This window comes from Apium graveolens, chromosome 6 (genome assembly GCF_009905375.1).
Source record: "Apium graveolens cultivar Ventura chromosome 6, ASM990537v1, whole genome shotgun sequence".
Taxonomy (NCBI): Eukaryota; Viridiplantae; Streptophyta; class Magnoliopsida; order Apiales; family Apiaceae; genus Apium; species Apium graveolens.
The window spans coordinates 73,908,136-73,914,571 of record NC_133652.1 but is presented as its reverse complement, the minus strand read 5'-3'; positions in this window follow the sequence as shown (position 1 = coordinate 73,914,571).

The window sequence follows — 6,436 nt, the reverse complement described above, 5'->3', positions numbered from 1 at the left end:
TGTGCGCCATCATTATTTCTTCTTTCATACACTTGAATGTGTTCAAGTGATGGTGCAGACTCTTTACAGGATGCACTACGGTGGGTGCTCTTTTCAATAGAGACACCCTGTTGAGAGGATGCCTATAGAGTCTGTTTAAAGTCTGTTTTAAACCCTCTTTTTCAACTACATCCTTTTGGGAGGATGCAGAGGTAGCTTGAGTGGTCAGCTCAAATTTCTTTACCTTCTTTGGCTTTTTGACAAAGGTAGATTCTATTTGTATTTGGTCTTCACCGCCCTCATGTTAGTGTTTTTACTCTAGAGACAACACTATGATGTTTTAGTTTAAGACATTTGGATTATTAATATTTATGTTCTATCGATTATTCTTTTTATAATTTATTAATTCTTAATTTACTGCGATATAAATGTTAGATTAATAAATGTCCTTGGAATATGATATGCAATTCTATATCTCTAAGTACGTGACTTAGAAATGAGATTATGAGAATAGTATCAATATTCCTAAAGGTCCTTAATCGAGTATTATTATTAAGGGACAATAATAATGCATTAAGACTGGTGTGTTTGTTGACTGATGATCACATCTCATTGATCATATGTATAGTGATACTTAAGTAAAAAACACAGGCATATATAAATGTACATGGTGTTGGACAAACCCGATGTGAGATTCTACATGTCTGTTGTGTCATAAGTAATTCTCATAGTGATAATGATGTAATGGTCCTTAGACCTGAAGTCATTATATTTCTATATGAGAATTAATATACATTTATTCCATTAAAAGTTATACTTGACCGGGTAATGATAAAAGTGGACATTGGGTATATTATGAATCGTATGAGAAATATGAATGATCTAGATGGTTCATTCGTGTAATGTACATGAAGACATGAAGATTTGAAGATCAAGGAAGGGTAATCTCACATGGAGGCCATCCAAGGAAGCAATACAAGAAAGAAGACATGTAATAGTTAGCTTGTATTTATTTCTCACCTTAGATTGACCTAGATCTTTGTCATTAGCTTGATGAAGATCACATAGGATGAAGCCATAATCAACCACGTTTATTTATTGTACTTTACATATATATGCGCATATGATGAATGTATGTGTAGAGTAGTTTATGAAGATGCATGCTTAATTAGATTAAGGATGTATATATTAAATACGACACCCATGTCATGCTTGCTAAACAAGATAAAATCTGTATGAACAAACGATTATGAGGTTCTCGTGTTTATAAAACATGAAATAAAATACAAAATTTTCTTTATTTCTGACATGGGGTGATTTTGTCAAAAGCGAGTTCATTGAACTTGTAAGGTTGTGGGTTTTAAGCGAGACCGTTGTGACTCCCTCACTACTTGGAAATCAAACCATTGACAAATATTGATTTTAAGCATTTTATTCAAGGAAAAATTGGGAATCTCTTTATGATGGGATCATGATCGTTTTAAAATTAAAAAAACCCTAAAAGTTAATATTAAGTTGATCAGATGTCTTCCAATGAGTCCAATGCGTTAACCCTAGATCGACAAGGAGTGAGTTCGCCAAAGCGAAGTACTCCCATCTATCGTGGGAGATGTGTTGAAGTATATTGATACTTTTTGACTATTGAGTTTGACTTAACTAATTTACCACAATAGGATTGTGAACTTAGAGGTATAGAATTTGGCGAGATTTATTAGATAAATATGAACAAATGTTGTTCCACCAAGCTATCCAAGAGTTATAAAGTTGATATAATTGACAAATGCTGTCTACCTAAATAATCATGTTTTAGGAGAAAAGCCAAAGCTGACCTAACGCATGGTGAAATATGGATCTTGGCTCACTAGAAAGAATATAAAAGATATTCTTTCCGAATTAATAGTTAGGGCTATTGATTTGATAAAAATAGTAGGAGATCTATATTTTGAATATATATGAATTGTAACACCCCCAAATCCGGGGTCGGGGATTTGGGTTGTCACGAGTTCCATTTCCCTTAATAACACCCAATCTAAATAAACAATCAACTACTCCGTACTGTGACCCCACAATATACACACACGCCACAAGTTATAGTCTCAGAGATGAATACCAAAAAAATAACACAAGTCATTTTATTCCACATAATAAGCCATTACACCTCAAGAAGGTTCTGAATAAATTTACATTTCTTTGCCATTATTACAATTCATATTATACATAAGTCTGGTTCATCAATAGTTGAAAACCTAGCCTATTGGTAGCTCCTACCTCAGCTACGGCGGCATCAACGCTTCCAGAAAACTGCGGAACATTTTCTAACCGCTTGCGAATTGGAAGCTTGGTCTTTTTCATCTTTTCTATCTGTTGTTGTGTGATGAAAGAAGAAAGCAAGGGTGAGCAACAAGCCCAGCAAAATAATATGTATAATGATTAACAATATATGAGCATTCTCATAGTACTCATGAAAGTCTTGGTCAAAAGAAATGAACCAAGCTGATATCTTAACGCGACCAAGTCGCAAAATATTCGGTATATATATATACATATATATACTTTTCACAATATTTGAAATCCCCTGACATGTATAACATCCATAGAGTTCCAGTTTATAACAGTATTAAAATATCGTTGCAAGGTGATCTCATATATCTACCCTTGTCTCAACGTTTTTCTGAAACCTTTGTCATTCATAAGACAATCATTAACTAGATATAAGTTTAAAAGATGAAGTTACAAGATACTCCAATATACTTATATCTTTTCCGAATACTACTTGAACTACCACCGTTCAATGTATAAATAGTTCATCCCATAGATTAAGCTACAAGACAAAACTTGTATAGAACCAATCTTTAAAATATCATCAAAATAAAATGAAGTTACGAGATACTTCATTTGATGCAAACATCATTTTGAAAACTTGACCCTGCCAACACTCAACAATCGCCCAACCGTAGCCTTTCTATCGAAGTGCTCTGGGTAGTGTTGCAAAAATATCCAATTGGATGATGAACTCATTATGGGAGTTTGCCGCGCCAGGAAAACCACTTACGATGATCAGTCGTAGTAGTGCAACCCCACCATTTTCTACATGCAGAGGAGAACCTGTCGGATTTACTTGTCAACCGAACACTGGACTCCTAAGGAATGGACCGTCTTAGCGGAACTTCCGGGCCATTTGGGCCAATATAATAAGGCTGGGCCGGCGCCACTCGACCACTTACGCCACTCCTAGTTCAGATAAAATCCATGACTCTGAAACGTAAAGCTCATTCCCCCTTTCCCCAAGTAGAAACTTGTTGATAGGGCTCCACCAAGAAGTCATATCTAATTGGAAAGGAGAACTCACCGATATTTCCCAGGCGATGCCTGTTAATGGATTAACTTGTTCCAAGAATTTTACTTCCCGAGTGTTGGGTAAGTAATCAAAAATTCTTTTATCAAAATAGCAACCTTGTTGCGAATATACAATACACCACAGAGCCGGATCCCTCAGGTTTTGAGCGAGTATTTAAATCCCCTTCGAAAGGAGGATCTTAAATATAAAAATGAGTTTTGGGATCCGCTCTAACTTTTAAAATCATTTTTAAGACTCGCAAAATATTTTTAAGAATGTTTGGAATGATGCTGATGTAATAAAATAAATCAGTCCCAATATATTAAGAAATATCTGAATATTATTATTTAAATAATATTCTCATAAAGAATAATCTTTATAAAAATAATTGAAGTAGAAGTTTTAAAACTTATACTTGCAATGGATATTAAATAACCAAAGATATACTTATACGAAAGTACTATCTTTATTTGAATAATCAAAAGTGAGTTTGATCATCGACACATTATTCCTTAATAAAATAAAGAATAATAATTAGTAATTAATCGGAGTCATAAGTCCTCGAATGAATATTCAAAATAATATTCATTAATAAAATAAACAGGGTCATAAGCCCTCGAATGAATATTCAAAATAATATTCATTAATAAAATAAATGGGGTCATAAGCCCTCGAATGAATATTCAAAATAATATTCATTAATAAAATAAACGGGGTCATAAGCCCTCGAATGAATATTTAAAATATTATTCATTAATAAAATAAACGGGGTCATAAGCCCTCGAATGAATATTGAAAATAATATTCATTAATAAAATAAAGTTATCGAATAAACCTTATCCGAATAATAGTTTTGAAAACTATTCATATATATATATAAATATATATATATATATATTATACTCGGGAATATCGACTCCCGGTTTTAGAAAAATGTTCACCTTTGGGTCCCTTATACTAAGGGTATATGCAAATTACCGCTTATCTGTAGCATAGGTATTATCAACTGAATCAACAGATATATGTATCAAGAGTACGAAACAGGCATGCATATATACCATATCACATGCTACAATATATCGCAATAATTTTCTAATTAACCATCATGCATCTATCACAAGATAATGCATATACATATGTATACATCACAACAACAGTATAACGGGTAGAAAACTTGCCTGAGTGCTCCCGGATAGACTTAAGCATAGAGTGGGTCCGATAACCTATGAACAACAACATAAGTCGGAATTAAACCCCGGTCGCTTAAGAAACTAGACTTTAACCAATTGAACCCTAACGTTCGCTTATGGTCACTCCTACGCTTAACGAATCACCTAAGTCGTTCGAGTACCCTCGGCTCCACCATTTTTAATAAATTAACCATTAAGAGTTTTAAGGCGATTCTTTCGCGAGTGCCTTACCAACTGCCTAATACATTTTACATAATTGTTTCATATCCCAATTAGTCATTTAAAGTCCTTAATCAAGGTTTCAAAGTAAGGTGAGGGGTAATGGTTCGTTCGCGAAACGCCGTTACTTAAAACGGTCGTTTCTCATCGCTCGCAACTCGGATTTAGGCAAACGACATATCAAAACGAAGATCGTAACATGAAATACCTAAACATGGAAAAGGTTAGAATCTTACAGTGAGTTCACGGGTCCTAAAGTTCAGAACAGAATAGTTAAGGAAAATCGGACATTATGACGGTTATGTTTACACGATTTCCAATTTAGTTATCACTCTAAATTCTCATCAATTCACTCACAACCACCAACACAACAATATTCAACCATCATACTACAACTCAGTCCCCAACTCCAAATTTTACCAATTTATCCAACCAATCAAAGACCCAATATTCAAATCCAATACAAATCCACCAAAACTACTTATAATCAAAGATCAAGCCTTAATACTAACAATGCTTCAATAAAACTTAATGGAATCATAAAACCAAAGCTAGGGTTTGAAGTTAATACCTTCCTTGGGAGGTGTTAAGTTGCTAGGAAACCTTAGGGAGCCTCCTATAAGCTTGATCTTTCCAAAGAAATCAAGAACACAAAGTTAGGTTTTGAAGTTTCTAAAAGTCAGATTGAAATAACTGTAAATATGAGGGTCTTACCACACTTATTTGGAAGAGACTTGTGAACAAGAGTTGTAGGCCATCTCAATACCTTTCCAACGAGCTATAGAACACATCATTTGAGTGAGTATTGAAGGAGATATGGCAGTTTGAAGTTGCTGCTCTGGTTTTGGCCGAGAGCAAGCTTTCAAGGGGGAGAAAGTGAAATGCTTCTTGTTTTGCCCTTTGACTAATTGTGTGGTGAATTACTTGGTTGCTTCTCTTTTATTTTAATTAACCATATTTAGAATTTACCATGGTTAAAAACACTTGGCTAATATTCCACCAATTCAAAATATCTACTAGGTCATGCTTAGGTCATCTTGATTATGTCATCCTTTTACACTTGTTTCCTTCTTATTGGTATGATGACATCATCACCCACTAACCTCTTTGATTAACCCCTAATTACTTGGCTAATGACCGCTGATATGTTATACGGTTCGCTTAACTTTCGTTCTCGTTTATCGTTTGAGGTATCATACTCGGGATCTTATTACTTGGGTTCCCTTAACCTTTCTCAATACATTATATTCCTTTTATGATCCTCTCTTATAATCCTTGAATTTAAATCCTTTTAATCATGTTACCTTATACTCAATTCTTTCGGTATCTGGTGGATTTTCGGGAAAAATCAAAGTGTTCGGATTTGGATTCTGACGATATTTACATACACTTATTTATCATATAGAGTACTAATACGATCTCAGAATAACAATAAAAGAACCCCTACATAGTGTGGCATGAAAAGTTTTCTTATTCAGCATAATCGGCAAAAAGCACTATCCATAAGGGTTTCAAAAATTCCAAAATTTGGGGTTATTACATGAATAATCACTTGAACATAATTTAATGATCATGTGTAGACTAAGTCATTTTGGCACTTTAATATTGTAGATATCAAATGACAAATAACACAAATAACTTCTCTATATAATAGTCCTTGAGAAGGATAAGCTGACATGAAATAATTTCCTCAATTGACATGGGAACTTGA